Source organism: Arachis hypogaea, chromosome 10, assembly GCF_003086295.3.
Source record: "Arachis hypogaea cultivar Tifrunner chromosome 10, arahy.Tifrunner.gnm2.J5K5, whole genome shotgun sequence".
In the NCBI taxonomy this organism is placed as follows: Eukaryota; Viridiplantae; Streptophyta; class Magnoliopsida; order Fabales; family Fabaceae; genus Arachis; species Arachis hypogaea.
In genome coordinates, this window is record NC_092045.1 from 34,638,683 (window position 1) to 34,658,006 (window position 19,324).

At 40.0% G+C, this 19,324-nt stretch overlaps 1 non-coding gene across 1 annotated transcript; it reads right to left on the minus strand.

Moving 5' to 3' along the window:
- Positions 1–6,138: 6,138 nt before the first annotated feature.
- On the minus strand, positions 6,139–6,242 carry LOC112718743 (small nucleolar RNA R71). Its single transcript, XR_003161069.1, has one exon. It is a non-coding gene; the product is annotated as a small nucleolar RNA R71 (small nucleolar RNA).
- Between the last annotated feature and the right edge of the window lie 13,082 nt (positions 6,243–19,324).

Here is a 19,324-nt window from a genome sequence, read left to right on the forward strand (position 1 = left end):
AAGCTCTAAACAGGATCCTATTTTAGTATTAAATATTCTTAGAGTTGTCATAATATCCAAACTATCAAAGTGGTGCAGCCGGAAGCGTGATATTTTGATAGTGAGTGTGTTACAACATTCACACTATTCTTCTTCCTATTATGATTCAAAAGCAGAACCGATGTGAAGGTATCGGTGCTACGCCTGAAAGAGGAATTAAAGTTCTCTGACATTACAAAACTCAAAGACAGACAGGAGAAGGTTGAAAGATTGCTTTCGTTCTATAAATCATCCAAGGAAGGTCCTGTCCAGGAATCTACCACTCATGTAAGACGAAGGGTCGATATGTAGGATACTTTATCGATTATGGATAGCCTTGATCAACAGAGCTTAGATGCCATTACTACATCCAGAATAAGATCAGACATTGTGTTTCGAGGGTTACCTGAAACTGTAGGTCGATCTCGGTCGAGATCTTCTGTGCTGGTTGGAGATGACGTGGCCGGCGTGTAGGTGATGGCCGGAGCTGTCGCGTCCGACTTGTTGGACTGCCAATGCTGCTGATCCTTTGTCACCGGAGCGTGGTGGTACTTGCAAGGGACTTCGATGCTTAAGTTAGCAAGGGTATTAAACATGTTTTTTGTAGAATCAGAGTATGAGTTATACCTGGGTGCTCCAGTGTATTTATAATGGTGTAGAGTGACCTTTTCAGATGAGATAAGTTACTTATCTTATCTTATCTTATCTTATCTTATCTTATCTTCATGAGAACCGCCCTTATCCCTATAGGCTTGGGCTGCCTTTGGATTTGGGTCGTGTTCCTCTATTTGGGCCCTTTATTGGGCTTCCCTGGCAATTTGGCCGAGCTCTTAGAGAAGAGGTCGGGTAGCTTGACCTGAGGAGGTCGGTCGTCTCGTTGTTAATCATCCCGGGTTGGACAGCTCGACCCAGGGTATGAGCAGTGCCCCTGCTCGAGCTCGGTCTCCCTTTTGAGGTTGAGTCCTTAGTTTTAGGACTTCAATCCTTCTTTGGGGGAGCCGAACTCGAGCATTTTGTCGATTTCTTCTTTGTAGAGTTCTCCTTTGAATGCGGAACATTTTCTTTTGCTTCTTCTTTAAAAGCGCGCGCTTTTACATTAGCGCTTTTAGCCTTGGGAACAGGCGAAGGTTTAATACCCTCATTAATTGTTTTTTAATTGCACCATTTCTCTTAGCCTTTCCATTTTGAATTTTGATTCTTTAGAAAAACGGTTTTCTCTTCTCCGTAACTTCCCTTTTCTTTCTCTCTTTCTGTTTTTGCCTGAAGTTTGCAGTTTTTGTTTTTCTTCTTGTGACCCTACTTCGGTAATTATTTTGTGCTTTCCTTTGTTTGTGAAAGGGCGACTTCCTGACCCTATTTCCTACCTTCAATTTTGTTGAGGCTTTCGGTTTTCCCAGGTTGGTTCTTCTTTCTGCTCTTTTACTTCCTTCGCTGTTTTATATCCGATTTTGAGAAAGTTTCGATCTTTTACATTAGAAAGTTTTAATCTTTCTTTGCTTGCTTGTGACTGATCATTTCTGCAATGTGCGCCATTTTAGAGCTTCCTCAATTTTTATGACCTTTCATCATTTTTTGATAGTTGCTGCTCTTAGGGCTTTGAGTTTTTGTTACTGCTCCTGATTGTGCCTTCTGGTTTGAAACAAACTTGGTCAATTCTGAGAAAGATTGCATTTTTGATCATTTTCTACTTGGCATGCTTTGATGTTTGATAATTCCACTTGCTGATAGACTATTAGGTGATGATGACATTTTTATGATCATCTTTATTTTGAAGTGTTGTGGTTTGAAGGAGGGTTTTTTCCATTTGAAAGATGCCAGGATGTAGACTTGAAAATTTTCCTGTCTCCTTATTCCTTTGCTGCCTCCAAAGGATGCCCCTGGATCTTTTGGCATAAGTTCCGGGGTTTCCTTTTGTTTGCTATTCCTGACCTTTCATTTATTTGCATGCTTTTATGTTGAGTTGTATCCATTTATGCCCGAGCTGCTCTTCGTTGACTTGCCTGAGGTGTTTGATTAGTACTTCGAGTAGTTTTAGTAATCCATCTTTTCTTTGATTGTAGGACTAGTTGGCCATGTCTTCTCGCAAAAATATTGTAGAGACGTCTTCTAAAGTTCCTGAGGGGATGTCCGACTAGTTAGACTCCCTTGTCTTAATGTGTGTTTCTGTGGTGAATGCTGAGTTTTGTGTAGAGCTGAGAAAACATCATACGGTTTGTGGTAGCGGTGCCCAGGAGAGGGATTATGATTTTGTAGTGCTTGACTCTGAAGAGAGGGTTTGCTTTCCGACTTTGGACGAGGGGGAGCGTCTGATGAGCGGATAATTTATACGCTTTTTGGCATTGTTTTTAGGTAGTTTTTAGTAAGTTCAAGCTACTTTTAGGGATGTTTTCATTAGTTTTTATGTTAAATTCACATTTCTGAACTTTACTATGAGTTTGTGTGTTTTTCTGTGATTTCAGGTAATTTCTGGCTGAAATTGAGGGACTTGAGCAAAACTCTGAAAAAGGCTGACAAAAGGACTGCTGATGCTGTTGGAATCTGACCTCCCTGCACTCAAAATGGATTTTCTGAAGTTACAGATCTCTAAATGGCGCGCTCTCAACGGCGTTGGAAAGTAGACATCCAGAGCTTTTCGGCAATATATAATAATCCATACTTTATTCGGAAATTGACGACGTAACATGGCGTTGAACACCAAGTACATGCTGCTATCTGGAGTTAAACGCCAGAAACACGTCATGATCCGGAGTTGAACGCTCAAAACACGTTATAACTTGGTGTTCAACTCCAAGAAAAGCCTCAGCTCGTGGATAGAACAAGCTCAGCCCAAACATACACCAATTGGGCCCCGGAAGTGGATTTATGCATCAATTACTTACTCATGTAAACCCTAGTAGCTAGTTTAGTATAAATAAGACTTTTTACTAGTGTATTAGTCGTCTTTTTGACCACGTTTCATCTTTGGTCTCAGTTTTGTTTTATTCTTCATCTTAAGAGGCTATTGATCACGTTTTAGGGGGCTGGCCATTCGGCCATGCCTGAACCTTTCACTTATGTATTTTCAACGGTGGAGTTTCTGCACACCATAGATTAAGGGTGTGGAGCTCTACTGTACCTCAAGTTTCAATACAATTACTATTACTTTCTATTCAATTCTCTTTTATTCTTATTCAAAGATCTACATTGCACAACACTTTGATGAATGTGATGATCCGTGACACTCATCATCATTCTCACCTATGAACGCACGTGACTGACAACCACTTCCGTTCTACCTTAGGCCGGGCGCATATCTCTTAGATTCCCCAACAGAATCTTCGTGGTATAAGCTAGATAGATGGCAGCATTCATGGGAATCTGGAAAGTCTAACCTTGTCTGTGGTATTCCGAGAAAGATTCCAGTATTGAATGACTGTGACGAGCTTAAAACTCCTGAAGACTGGGCGTTAGTGACAGACGCAAAAGAATCAATGGATTCTATTCCAACCTGATTGAGAACCGACAGATGATTAGCCGTGCTGTGACAGAGCATTTGGACCATTTTCACTGAGAGGATGGGATGTAGCCATTGTCAAGGGTGATGCCTCCAGACGATTAGCCATGCAGTGACAGCGCATAGGACCATTTTCCCGAGAGGATTAATAGTAGCCATTGATGATGGTGATGCCCTACATACAGCTTGCCATGGAAAGGAGTAAGAAGGATTGAATGAGAGCAATAAGAAAGTAGAGATTCGAAAGGATTCTAGCATCTCCACACGCCTATCTGAAATTCCCACTATTGATTTACATAAGTATTTCTATCCCTTTTTATTTTCTATTTATTATTAATTTTCGAAACCCATAACCATTTAATCTGCTTAACTGAGAATTACAAGGTGACCATAGCTTGCTTCATACCAACAATCTCTGTGGGATCGACCCTTATTCATGTAAGGTATTACTTGGATGACCCAGTACACTTGCTGGTTAAGTTGAATGAAGTTGTGATCATAAATTCCAATAGAGCCAATTTTTAAATCTCATGCAAATACAAAGAGGATCACAATTTCGTCCACCAAGTTTTTGGCGCCATTGCCGGGGATTGTTCGAGTTTGGACAACTGACGGTTCATCTTGTTGCTCAGATTAGGTAATTTTCTTTTCAAAAAACTGTTTCAAAATTTTTCTTTTCTTTTTCATTTTTCCAAAAATATTTTCGAAAAAAATCAATAAAAATCCAAAAAAACATAAAATCATAAAAATCAAAAAAATATTTTGTGTTTCTTGTTTAAGTCTTGAGTCAACTTTTAAGTTTGGTGTCAATTGCATGCTTTTTAAAATTTTTTCTTGCATTTTTCGAAAATTCCATGCATTCATAGTGTTCTTCATGATCTTCAAGATGTTCTTGACAAGTCTTCTTGTTTGATCTTGATGTTTTCTTGTTTTGTGTTGTTTGTTGTTTTTCATATGCATTTTTCGTTTGTTAGAGTCCATGCATTAAAGATTTCTAAGTTTGGTGTCTTGCATGTTTTCTTTGCATCAAAAAATTTTTCAAAATTATGTTCTTGATGTTCATCATGATCTTCAAAGTGTTCTTGGTGTTCATCTTGACATTCATAGTGTTCTTGCATGCATCATGAGTTTTGATTCATAATTTTCATGTTGTGAGTCATTTTTGTTGTTTTTCTCTCTCATCATTAAAAAAATTCAAAAAATCAAAAAATATCTTTTCCTTATTTCCCTCCAAATTTTCGAAATTTTGGGTTGACTTATTCAAAAAATTTTTAAAAATTAGTTGTTTCTTACAAGTCAAGTCAAAATTTCAATTTTAAAAATCTTATCTTTTCAAAATCTTTTTCAAAAATTATATCTTTTTCATTTTTTTCTATTTCTCGAAAATTTCAAAATTCTTTTTCAATATTTTCAAAATCTTTTTCTTATCTTTATATCATATTTTCGAAAATTAGCTAACAATTAATGTGATTGATTCAAAAATTTGAAGTTTGTTACTTTCTTGTTAAGAAAGGTTCAATCTTTAAGTTCTAGAATCTTATCTTGTAGTTTCTTGTTAGTGAAGTAAGTAATTTCAAATTTTTGAATTAAATCTTTTTATCTTTTATCTTATCTTTTTCAAAAATTTTATCTTTTTCAAAATTTGATTTCAAAATATCTTATCTAACTTCTTATCTTCTTATCTTTTTCAAATTTGATTTTAATATCTTTTTCAATCAACTAACTAACTTTTTGTTTGTTCCCTATCTTTTTCAAAACCAACTAACTACCTATCCCTCTCTAATTTTCCAAAATACTTCTCTCTTTTTCAAAAATTCTTTTTAATTGTTTTAAATTTTAATTTTAATTATATCTTATCTCTGATTTTCGAAAATCACTAACCACTTTTTCAAAATTATTTTCGAAATTCTCCATCTCTTTTCTTATTCTATTTAATTATTTATTTACTAACACTTCTCTTCACCTCTCTTCATCTAAAAATCCGAACCCATTCTTCTTCACTCTTATCCCCTTTCTTCTTCTACTAACATAAAGGAATCTCTATACTGTGACATAGAGGATTCCTCTTCTTTTCTTGTTTTCTTCTCTTTCATATGAGCAGGAACAGGAAAAAAGGCACTCTTGTTGAAATTGATCCTGAACCTGAAAGGACTCTGAAAAGGAAACTAAGAAAAACTAAATTACAACAATCCAGAAACAACCTTTCAGAAATTTCCGAACAAGAGAAGGAGATGGCAGCCGAAAATAATAATAATGCAAGGAGAATGCTTGGTGACTTCACAAAGCCAACGTCCAAATTTGATGGAAGAAGCATCTCTATTCCTGCCATTGGAGCCAATAACTTTGAGCTGAAACCTCAGCTAGTTGCCTTAATGCAACAAAACTGCAAGTTTTATAGACTTCCATCTGAAGATCCTTATCAGTTTTTAACTGAGTTCTTGCAGATCTGTGAGACTGTAAAGACGAATGGAGTTGATCCTGAAGTCTACAGACTCATGCTTTTCCCTTTTGCTGTAAGAGACAGAGCTAGAATATGGTTAGATTCACAACCCAAGGATAGCCTGGACTCCTGGGATAAGCTGGTCACTACCTTCTTAGATAAATTCTTTCCTCCTCAAAAGCTGAGCAAGCTTAGAGTGGATGTTCAGACCTTCAAACAAAAAGATGGTGAATCCCTCTATGAAGCTTGGGAAAGATACAAGCAGCTGACCAAAAGGTGCCCATCTGACATGTTTTCAGAATGGACCATATTAGATATATTCTATTATGGTCTATCTGAATTTTCAAAAATGTCATTGGACCATTCTGCAGGTGGATATATTCACCTAAAGAAAACGCCTGAAGAGGCTCAAGAACTCATTGACATGGTTGCAAACAACCAATTCATGTACACTTTTGAGAGGAATTCCGTGAATAATGGATACCTCAGAAGAAAGGAGTTCTTGAAATTGATGCTCTGAATGCCATATTGGCTCAGAACAAAGTGTTGACTCAACAGGTCAACATGATCTCTCAAAATCTGAATGGATGGCAACATGCATCCAACAGTACTAAAGAGGCAGTTTCTAAAGAAGCTTATGATCCTGAGAACCCTGCCATGGCAGAGGTTAATTACATGAGAGAACCTTATGGAAAAACCTATAACTCTTCATGGAAAAATCATCCAAATTTCTCATGGAAGGATCACCAAAAGCCTCAACAAGGCTTTAACAATGGTGGACGCAACAGGTTGAGCAATAGCAAGCCTTTTCCATCATCTTCTCAGCAACAGACAGAGAATTCTGAACAAAACACTTCTAATTTAGCCAATCTAGTCTCTGATCTGTCAAAAGCCACTTTCAGTTTCATGAGTGAAATAAGATCCTCCATTAGAAATCTGGAGGCACAAGTGGGCCAGCTGAGTAAGAAAGTCATTGAAACTCCTCCCAGTATTCTTCCAAGCAATACAGAAGAGAATCCAAAAGGAGAGTGCAAGGCCATTGATGTGATCAATATGGCCGAATGCACAAGGGAGGAGGAGGACGAAAATCCTAGTGAGGAAGACCTCCTGGGACGTCCCTCAAGCAAGAAGGAATTTCCTATTAAGGATCCAAAGGAATCTGAGGCTCATATAGAGACCATATAGATTCCATTAAATCTCCTTCTGCCATTCATGAGCTCTGAAGACTATTCTTCCTCTGAAGAGGATCAAGATGTGACTGGAGAGCAAGTTGCTCAATATTTAGGAGCTATCATGAAGGTGAATGCCAAGTTGTTTGGTAATGAGACTTGGGAAAGTGAACCTCCCTTGCTCATTAATGAGCTAGATACCTGGATTTAGCAAACTCTACCTCAAAAGAAACAAGATCCTGGCAAGTTTATAATACCTTGTACCATAGGCACCATGACCTTTGAAAAAGCTCTATGTGATCTAGGGTCAGGGATAAATCGTATGCCACTCTCTGTAATGGAGAAGCTGGAGATCATTGAGGTACAACCTGCCTTGTTCTCATTACAATTGGCAGACAAGTCATTGAGACAAGCTTATGGAATAGTGGAGGACGTGTTAGTAAAGGTTGAAGGCCTTTACATCCCTGCTGATTTCATAATCTTAGACACTAGGAAGGAAGAGGATGAATGCATCATCCTTGGAAGACCTTTCCTAGCTACAGCAGGAACTGTGATAGATGTCAATAGAGGTGAAATAGTCCTTCAATTGAATGGGGACTACCTTGTGTTTAAAGCACATGGCCATCCCTCTGTGACAAAAGAGAGTAAGCATGAAGAGCTTCTCTCAGTTCAGAGTCAAGAAGAGCCCCCACAGTTAAACTCTAAGTTTGGTGTTGGGAGGCCACAACCAAACTCTAAGTTTGGTGTTAAGGCCCCATATCCAAACTCTAAGTTTGGAGTTGGGACTATACAATATTGACCTGATCACCTTTGTGGCTCCATGAGAGCCACTGTCAAGCTATTGACATTAAAGAAGCGCTTGTTGAGAGGCAACCCAATTTTATTTATCTAATTTTTATTTTATTTTATTCTATTGTTATTTTGTTTTTTTTAGGTACATGATCATGTGGAGTCACGAAAAAATATAAAAATTAAAAACAGAATCAAAAAATAGCAGAAGAAAAATCACACCCTGGAGGAAGCACAGATTGGCGTTCAACGCCAGTAAGGAGCATCTGGCTGGCGTTCAACGCCAGAACAGAGCACGAAACTGGCGCTGAATGCTAGAAACAAGCAACATTCTGGCGCTGAACGCCAGGAATGTGCCTAGAGGAAAAGCTGGTGCTGAATGCCAGTAACAAGCATGAAACTGGCGTTCAACGCCAGAAACATGCTTTACATGGGCGTTGAATGCCCAGAACGTGCACCACTCGGCGTTTAAACGCCAGAATGGTGTGCAAAGGCATTTTACATGCCTATTTGGTGCAGGGATGGAATTCCTTGACACCTCTGGATCTGTGGACCCCACAGGATCACCTCAGGATCTGTGGACCCCACAGGATCCCCACCTAACATATTCCCACCTTACCTCCTAATCCTATTTTACTCTTCCCCATGTCACACTTCCCAAAAATCCTTCACCAATCACCTCAATCTCTCTTCCCAATCAACTATTCACCACTCACATCCATCCAACTCTTCCCCATAAACCCCTCCATTCCACTCCATTTTCACACAACACTATCCCCTCTACTATACCTTGGCCGAATCCATCTCCCATCACTCTCCTCCATTTTCTTCTTCTTCTTCATCTCTTCTTTCTTCTCTTGCTCGAGGGTGAGCAATATTTTAAGTTTGGTGTGGTAAAAGCATAAGCTTTTTGTTTTTCCATTACCATCAATGGCACCTAAGGCCGGAGAATCCTCCAGAAAAGGAAAAGGGAAGACAAAAGCTTCCACCTCCGAGTCATGGAAGATGGAAAGATTCATCTCCAAAAGCCATCAAGATCACTTCTATGATGTTGTGGCAAAGAAGAAGGTGATCCCTGAGGTCCCTTTCAAGCTCAAGAAAAATGAGTATCCGGAGATCCGACATGAGATCCGAAGAAGAGGTTGGGAAGTCCTAACCAACCCCATGCAACAAGTCGGAATCTTAATGGTTCAAGAGTTCTATGCCAATGCATGGATCACTAGGAACCATGATCAAAGTATGAACCCGAGTCCAAAGAATTATCTCACAATGGTTCGGGGGAAATACTTAGATTTTAGTCCAGAAAATGTGAGGTGGGCATTCCACTTGCCCATGATGCAAGGAGATGAACGCCCCTATACTAGAAGGGTCAACTTTAATCAAAGGTTGGACCAAGTCCTTACGGACATATGTGTGGAAGGAGCTCAATGGAAGAGAGACTCCAAAGGCAAGCCAGTTCAACTAAGAAGACTGGACATCAAGCCTATGGCTAGAGGATGGTTGGAGTTCATTCAACGCTCCTTCATTCCCATTAGCAACCGATCTGAAGTTACTGTGGATCGGGCCATCATGATTCATAGCATCATGATTGGAGAGGAAGTAGAAGTTCATGAGGTCATCTCCAATGAAATCTACAAAATAGCCGACAAGCCCTCCACCATGGCAAGGCTAGCTTTTCCTCACCTTATTTGCCATCTATGTTACTCAGCTGGAGTTATCATAGAAGGAGACATCCTCATTGAAGAGGATAAGCCCATCACCAAGAAGAGGATGGAGCAAGCAAGAGAGACCCTTCACGGTTCTCAAGAGATGCATGAGGAAGCTCATCATCAAGAAATCCTTGAGATGCCTCAAGGGATGCACTTTCCTCCCAACAACTATTGGGAACAACTCAACACTTCCTTAGAAGATTTGAGCCACAATGTGGAACAATTAAGGGTGGAACATCATGAGCACTCCATCATTCTCCATGAAATAAGAGAAGATCAAAGAGCAATGAGGGAGGAGCAACAAAGGCAAGAAAGGGACATAGAAGAGCTTAAGGACATTGTTGGTCCTTCAAGAAGAAGACGCCACTAAGGTGGATTCATTCCTTGTTCTTATTTCTTTCTGCTTTTCGGTTTTTATGTTGTATGTTTATCTATGTTTTGTGTCTCTATTTCATGATCATTAGTAGTTAGTAACTATGTCTTAAAGTTATGAATTATCCCATTAATCCTTCACCTTTCTTAAATGAAAAATGTTTTAATTCAAAAGAACAATAAGTACATGAATTTCAAATTTATCCTTGAAATTAGTTTAATTAAATTGATGTGGTGACAATACTTTTTGTTTTCTGAATGAATGCTTGAACAGTGCATATTTTTGATCTTGTTGTTTATGAATGTTAAAAATTGTTGGCTCTTGAAAGAATGATGAACAAAGAGAAATGTTATTGACAATCTGAAAAATCATACAATTGATTCTTGAAGCAAGAAAAAGCAGTGAAAAACAAAAGCTTGCGAAAAAAAAAAGAAGAAAAAAATGGCAAAAAAAATAGAAAGAAAGAAAGAAAAAGCAAGCAAAAAAAGCCAATAGCCCTTAAAACCAAAAGGCAAGGGTAAAAAGGATCCAAGGCTTTGAGCATCAATGGATAGGAGGGCCCAAGGAAATAAAATCCAGGCCTAAGCGGCTAAATCAAGCTGTCCCTAACCATGTGCTTGTGTCATGAAGGTCTAAGTGAAAAGCTTGAGACTGAGTGGTTAAAGTCGTGATCCAAAGCAAAAAGAGTGTGCTTAAGAGCTCTGGACACCTCTAACTGGGGACTCTAGCAAAGCTGAGTCACAATCTGAAAAGGTTCACCCAATCATGTGTCTGTGGCATTTATGTATCCGGTGGTAATACTGGAAAACAAAGTGCTTAGGGCCACGGGCAAGACTCATAAGTAGCTGTGTTCAAGAATCAACATGCTTAACTAGGAAAATCAATAACACTATCCAAAATTCTAAGTTCCTAGAGAAGCCAATCATTCTAAACTTCAAAGGAAAAAGTGAGATGCCAAAACTGTTTAGAAGCAAAAAGCTACAAGTCCCGCTCATCTAATTAGAATTAATATTCATTGATATTTTGAAATTTATAGTATATTCTCTTCTTTTTATCCTATTTAATTTTTAGTTGCTTGGGGACAAGCAACAATTTAAGTTTGGTGTTGTGATGAGCGGATAATTTATACGCTTTTTGGCATTGTTTTTAGGTAGTTTTTAGTAAGTTCAAGCTACTTTTAGGGATGTTTTCATTAGTTTTTATGTTAAATTCACATTTCTGGACTTTACTATGAGTTTGTGTGTTTTTCTGTGATTTCAGGTAATTTCTGGCTGAAATTGAGGGACTTGAGAAAAACTCTGAAAAAGGCTGACAAAAGGACTGCTGATGCTGTTGGAATCTGACCTTCCTGCACTCGAAATGGATTTTCTAGAGCTACAGAACTCCAAATGGCGCGCTCTCAACGGGTTTAGAAAGTAGACATCTAGAGCTTTCCAGCAATATATAATAGTCCATACTTTATTCGGAAATTGATGACGTAACTTGGCGTTGAACACCAAGTACATGCTGCTGTCTGGAGTTAAACGCCAGAAACACGTCATGATCCGGAGTTGAACGCCCAAAACACATTATAACTTGGTGTTCAACTCCAAGAAAAGCCTCAGCTCATGGATAGATCAAGCTCAGCCCAAACATACACCAAGTGGGCCCCGGAAGTGGATTTATGCATCAATTACTTACTCATGTAAACCCTAGTAGCTAGTTTAGTATAAATAAGACTTTTTACTAGTGTATTAGTCGTCTTTTTGACCACGTTTCATCTTTGGTCTCAGTTTTGTTTTATTCTTCATCTTAAGAGGCTATTGATCACGTTTTAGGGGGCTGGCCATTCGGCCATGCCTGAACCTTTCACTTATGTATTTTCAACGGTGGAGTTTCTGCACACCATAGATTAAGGGTGTGGAGCTCTGCTGTACCTCAAGTTTCAATACAATTACTATTACTTTCTATTCAATTCTCTTTTATTCTTATTCCAAGATATACGTTGCACAACACTTTGATGAATGTGATGATCCGTGACACTCATCATCATTCTCACCTATGAACGCGCGTGACTGACAACCACTTCCGTTCTACCTTAGGCCGGGCGCATATCTCTTAGATTCCCCAACAGAATCTTCGTGGTATAAGCTAGATAGATGGCGGCATTCATGGGAATATGGAAAGTCTAACCTTGTCTGTGGTATTCCGAGTAAGATTCCGGTATTGAATGACTGTGACGAGCTTCAAACTCCTAAAGGCTGGGCGTTAGTGACATACGCAAAAGAATCAATGGATTCTATTCCAACCTGATTGAGAACCGACAGATGATTAGCCGTGCTGTGACAGAGCATTTGGACCATTTTCACTGAGAGGATGGGATGTAGCCATTGTCAAGGGTGATGCCTCCAGACGATTAGCCATGCAGTGACAGCGCATAGGACCATTTTCCCGAGAGGATTAAAAGTAGCCATTGATGATGGTGATGCCCTACATACAGCTTGCCATGGAAAGGAGTAAGAAGGATTGAATGAGAGCAATAAGATAGTAGAGATTCGAAAGGATTCTAGCATCTCCACACGCCTATCTGAAATTCCCACTATTGATTTACATAAGTATTTCTATCCCTTTTTATTTTCTATTTATTATTAATTTTCGAAACCCATAACCATTTAATCTGCTTAACTGAGATTTACAAGGTGACCATAGCTTGCTTCATACCAACAATCTCTGTGGGATCGACCCTTATTCAGGTAAGGTATTACTTGGATGACCCAGTACACTTGCTGGTTAAGTTGAATGAAGTTGTGATCATAAATTCCAATAGAGCCAATTTTTAAATCTCATGCAAATACAAAGAGGATCACAATTTCGTCCACCAACGTCCTTTCTTTTATGCCTATGAATATTTCTTCAGCCAATTGAACATTACTTTTCCTTTTACTGCTTTTGAGACCGATTTGTTGTGGTCGTGTAACGTTGCCCCGTCCCAGCTTCATCTGAATTCCTGGGGCTTTATCAAGATTTTCCAGTTGCTTTGTTATGAATTAGGCATCAAACCTTCTTAGACTCTCTTTCTTTATCTTTTTGTTTCGACCAAGCCTGGGGCTTCTTCCAAAAAGAAAGCTTCTTGGATTTCTTTTAGATCTGCCCAGGGACATAAAGTTTTTGCCATGTATGATGAGTCCTTTAAGGACTTTAAGAACTATTTCTTTAGAGTTCGAGCTGTTGAGGGGGCCCGCCCCTTTTTTCTTGATGAAAATGATGAGCCTGCTTTTCCTCTAGAATGGCAAAAGAATGTGACTGTGTCTCGTTATTCATGGGATATGCTTGACGAGGTTGAGCGGGCTTTTATGGTTGTTCTAGAGGACCTATGGGGGGAGCCTCCTCATCTTGATACAAAAAAGTTTCTGGGGAACCTGTCCCTGGTCCAGACTGCGTTGGGTACTGTCTGACTTGTTTTTACCCTTTGTTTTTTAGCTTTACTTCTTATTTTGCGATTGTAAACCTTTACTGTGGTTGATTCTATTTTTTCAGAGATGTCTAAAAATAATGACTCCATGAAGGCCTTCAAAAAGGCAAGGAAGGCTGCTGCTGCTCAAAACATATCGGCCAAAGCGTCAGGAGAGGGATCTTCTCAGGTTCAGGTGAAGCCGTCCGTGCCGAGCACACCTAGGCCGAGGAGGGTGATCCCTACTCCTCGGGTTCGTCTGGCTGACCCTCCACAAACTTCAGCTGCTGCTTCTGGCGCTCCTCCTCCAAAAAAGCAAAAAACATCTGAGCCCTTTAACCTTGATGCATCTGATTTTGATGCCGTCGAGTTTGTTGACCAGCAGATTGCCCCCTATGGAGGTCTTTCAATGGATGATGTGTCCATTCTTCATCACCTAGAGTTCATAACTAAAGGTAGTGTGAAGATGGCTCATATGGGCGCGGCTCTTTTTCGAACTACTCAGGGTATCCCGATCCATGCTACAAAATCTTTCATGATGGAGGCTAAGTCGGAGTTTGATAGGATAAAAGGTTTGAAGGAGGAGCTGGAGGTAAAGTTGGCAAAGGTGGAGAAAGAATTAGAGGGTGAAAAGGCTAGTTCTGTGGCTTTGGTGGCTTCTGTGAAGTTGGCCGAAGACATTGCGCTGAAGGACAAGGAGAGCTACGTTTCGGCCTATAGAGAAGTGGTACGTCTCTGGGGTGATTTGGAGACTTCCCGGGATGATTATGCCGAGCTCCATGGTCACCTTGTGGGCAACGTGACTGCTGCTTATGAGAACTTAAAGAAGCAGGTTCGGGTTCTTGCACCCGAGCTCGACCTTACCCTCTTTAGCCTTGACATCGTTGTGAGGGACGGTAAGATTGTCCCTGACGACCCTGATGATGATGATGCTGAGCCTCCTCTTGCGCCTGCCGCCAAGGCTTCTGTCGTGCCGACTTCTTCAGCTCCTTCAGCCAGAATTGAGTCAGAACCTGACTGTCAAATCTTGAACTGAGAGGATGGGATAGTGGATGCTGTGCCTATCCAAACTCGTCCTCCTTCACCCCATGTTGATGCAGCTACTGGGAAGCCTCTGGATCCTTTTTAGTTTTTCTCGATATATTGGCGTATGGCCCTGTCTGTGGGCTTTGAACTTTTTTGTTTGTAAATGGTGTTTGCTGACTGTTGACACTCTTTTAGTTGCTTGTTTAGCAACTTTACTTTGAAAAACAAAGTAGTTTCCAAGCTTTTGGGGTCGGTTTTGGTGGCTTCTGAAGCTTGCTATTATTATAACTGGTAGTTTTTATATCATGTCTGTCTGCACTTATCTTGATACCTTTCGGTTTTTGGGGGTTTGGAACTTTTCGTTGTCTGACCTCTTTGGATTGGCTTGATTCCTTTGCCTGATGCTATTTCTAGCAATTCATTTTGCTCGAACCTTGTTCAGGTCTTTGCTAGGAATTTCTTTGTATAATGCTGAGATCGCTGACTTTGTTACGTCGGTTTTGTCCAAGTGTTGTTAGTAATCCTCTTTTTTGGACCTTGTTCAGGTCTCTTTCAGGGATTACTTTGTAGCTTTATGTTTTGGGCTGACTTTGTCATGTCGGGCCCTTCTAAGTAATTTCTGTAATCCTCTTTCTTGGACCTTGTCCAGGTCTCTTTCAGGGATTACTTTTATAACTTTTACGCTTTGGGCCGACTTTGTCATGTCGGGCCCTTCTGAGTTATTTCTGTAATCCTCTTTCTTGGACCTTGTTCAGGTCTCTTTCAGGGATTACTTTTATAACTTTTACGCTCTGGGCCGACTTTGTCATGTCGGGCCGTTCTGAGTTATTTCTGTAATCCTCTTTCTTGGACCTTGTTCAGGTCTCTTTCAGGGATTACTTTTATAACTTTTACGCTCTGGGCCGACTTTGTCATGTCGGGCCCTTCTGAGTTATTTCTGTAATCCTCTTTCTTGGACCTTGTTCAGGTCTCTTTCAGGGATTACTTTTATAACTTTTACGCTCTGGGCCGACTTTGTCATGTTGGGCCCTTCTGAGTTATTTCTGTAATCCTCTTTCTTGGACCTTGTTCAGGTCTCTTTCAGGGATTACTTTTATAACCTTTACGCTCTGGGCCGACTTTGTCTTTGTCATGTCGGGCCCTTCTGAGTTATAGTAAACTTCTTTTATAGGGTTGGCCAAACCTCTTTCTAGGGATTTACTTATAACTTTCGGTTATTACGACTGGTCCAACTTCTTTACGTTGGTCAGTCTTTAAGTTATTTTATAGCAATCCATTTTAATAGGACCTCGTCAGGTCCTTTCTATGGATCACTTTCTATAACTTCTTGCATTATTCTATTTTCATCTTTGCCGATTTTGTAGAGATTGGGTTTAACCCTCGTTTGGTTGACCTTTTAATGAATTTGGTTTTCATCTTTGGTCTTTACCGTGACCGCGTAGTGAATTTGATTTTCACTTCCTGCCGATCTATAGCTTTATAATCGGACGATGAAAGTTTCAGATTAATGCGGCTTGAGCATTTGTAGAAGATCTAAGACATATTTTATTCAAAAGAAAATGCAAATATATACATGCGGGAGTTTAATCCTCTAAGTCGGGTGATTTGTAGGTCTTGGCTTGGCACCTCTTTCAGGAAAAAGAGTGCGCCTTGTCCTAAGATCCTTTATCATCCTTAACTATAGTACCTTCTTAGGTTGCAGGCGTGCCATGACCTAGGAAGCTCTCGCCCATCGAGTTAGGACAGTCTGTAGTAGCCCTTTCCAAGTACTTCTATGACTCGGTAGGCTGCTTTCCAGTTTGCTGCCAACTTTCCTTCTCCAGGTTGAGTTGTTCTTATATCATTTCGGATTAGGATGAGGTCGTTCTCAGTGAAAACTCGCTGTACTACCTTTTAATTGTATCTCGTAGCCATTCGTCGTTTTAATGCTTCTTCCCTAATCCGAGCTCTTTCTCAGACTTCTGGAAGTAGGTCGAGTTCTTCCTTCTGAAGTTGGGAGTTGGCTTCTTCACTATAGTGGATCACTCTAGGCAACCTTTCTTCAATTTCCACTGGGATCATTGCCTCCATTCCGTACGCTAATCGGAAGGGTGATTCCTTTGTGGTAGAGTGTGGCGTTGTTCGATATGCCCATAGGACTTGCCGGAGCTCCTCGGCCCAGGCTCCCTTTGCGTCCTGTAATCTTCATTTCAGCCCTGATAAGTGTGTGTGCGCATATTGTGTGTGCACGCGTGCTTAGGGTTGGGTGGAGGCGTAACGTAAGCCCAGAGTTGGCTTAACTCTCTGGATCTTGGCCTGGAAGTTACGTCACCAGATCGGCATGCACGCGGCAGGTGTGCGAACGCGCGTATATGCTTATAGACTTATGGGCACGAAGGCGCGCAGTGCGCGTCTGCGTGATGGGTTTTGGGCCAAGGGCTTGGTGTTGGCCCAATGCAAGCCTAACTCTCGGGTGGCATGTGTGGGATGGTGGCATCAGCCTAGGGACACGTACGCGGCAAGTGCGCGTCCGCATACTTTCCCTTAATGATGTATGGGCGCGGACGCACGTTGTGCGCGTCCGCGTGGGATGAGTTGGGCCAAAGGCATAATGTTCGCCCAAGAGAGGCCCAACTCTCTAGAAAATGTGTGGTAGCGCATCCGCTCATGGACGCGTGCGCATACAGCGCGCGCGCGTCTTCCCTCTTCTTCTTCTTTTTTTTTTTCATTCCCCAATAAGCAGAAAAATATGCCCAGGGGCTCCCTATGATGCCTACAACTTTTTATTCAATCAAATTTCATACAATTCACAAAAATGCAATTTGATTTTTTTTTTCATCTACTACTAAACACAACATACATGTGACTATGCTAACAATCAATTTATACAAACAAATCTATATGAATTGAAGATCTACCTACAATGGCAACTCAAACCACTTATTAAACAAGACTAAAAGAGATTGGGAAGAGTTTACCATGGTAGGGCATTGATGATTGGATTTTTGACGGTTTAGAATTTCACAAATGAAATCTCGTTGAAGTATAGTCTCTAAACCAACAATAATCCTCTCATAAAAAAAGTTGTTTGTCACATGTACAAACCCCTAAAATCTATAAACCGAAGTATTTAAACCTCGGGTCGTTCTCCCTAGGAATTACAATAAAGTGTCTTGTTATTGGTTGTGAGTTATTTTGGGGTTTTGATAAGAGGCATGAAAGATAAATGGCAAGAAAGTAAACTAACAACTATAAAAGGCTCTTGGCAAGGTATGAAAATTAGAAGTCCTATCCTAGTTATCCTTCTCAATTGTGATGAGAATTGTTCATTGCTACCACTTAGTTAACCCTTACTAAATAAAGGAAAGTCAAGTGGATGAATTGACTTGAGCCACAAGTTCTAGCCAACTCCCAAGGAAATACTAGCTTTAGTGCACTCCAAACCAATTAGCAATCTCTCCAATTACCAATCAACAAAGGAATTAGATAACTCAACTGTCACTAATTACTCTACCTAGGCCAAGAGGAACAAAATCTATACTATATCTAGAAGAGGCATTTCAACAAACACATAAAAGGCAACAAAAGTAAACAACATAAATTGCAAGAATTAAAGAGAGATCTAACTACAAAGGCAAGAGATCAACAATAGAAAAGCAAAGAAGAACAATTATTATGAATTACCTCTTATTGAATTGAAAGAAAATGGAAGGAACAATAGTAGATATACAACAAAGTATAAGAACATCATAAAGGAAATTACAACAAAAGAATAGAAGAAGAATGAATGTAACAACAAGGAATTGAGAAGATAGAAGTAGAAGAAGATGAATTAAAATCTAGATCTAAGAACTAACCTAATCCTAATTCTAGAGAGAAGAGAGAGCTTCTCTCTCTAGAAACTAACTCTAACTACTAAACTATGACTAATGATCAAAAGTATGAGAGTATCCTCATTCCCCCTTCAATCCTTGGCTTAAATAGCATCAGAAATGAGTTAGATTGGGCCCACAAGGCTTCTAAAATCGCTGGCCACGTGTTGCATTAAGTGGGTCATGTGCCACCATCGGCGCGTCCGCATACCGTGCGCATGCGCGCCCTTATGTGCGATGCAACTATGACAAATCTTATATCATTTCGAAGCCCCAGATGTTAGCTTTCCAACCCAACTGGAACTGCATCAATTGAACCTTTGTAGCTCAAGTTATGGTCGTTTAAGTGCGAAGAGGTCGGCTTGACAGCTTTTCCGGTTCTTTCATTTCTTCATGAGTTCTCCAACTTTTCATGCTTTCTTTCTTCATTCCCTTGATCCAATCTTTGCCTCCTAAACCTTAAATCACTTAACAAACATATCAAGGCATCTAATGGAATCAAGGTGAATTAAATTTATTTCTTTTAAGACCTAAAAAGCATGTTTTCACTCTTAAGCACAATTAAAGGAGAATATACAAAACCATGCTAATTCATTGGGTAAATGTGAGAAAAGGTCTACAAAATACTCTAAATTCAATACAAGATAAACCGTCAAATTGGGGTTTATCAGGCATCTCCCACCTAGTACTTTTAGTTAAAGTCCTTAAGTTGGACATTTGGGAAGCTTATTGTCACGGCTGCTTATGCTTGTACTCATCCTTGAATCTCCAAGGATCTTTGCTTCTCAATTGGTTGATAGAATTTCCAACCATCTTCATCAATCTAGGATAGGGTTCTTCCCAAGACATGAGTCCCCATAGTTGGTCTTCACATAGCGAACCAGGATCCCATATCTTATTTTCGCACCTGTCTTCAATTTGATCTTCATACTTTTTCTTTCCGAGTGGTTGACACATAGAATTCTCTTTAGCACACCTAGCCTTCCGTCGAGACCCATGCAAAGTGGTTCTTGTCCCATTATCATC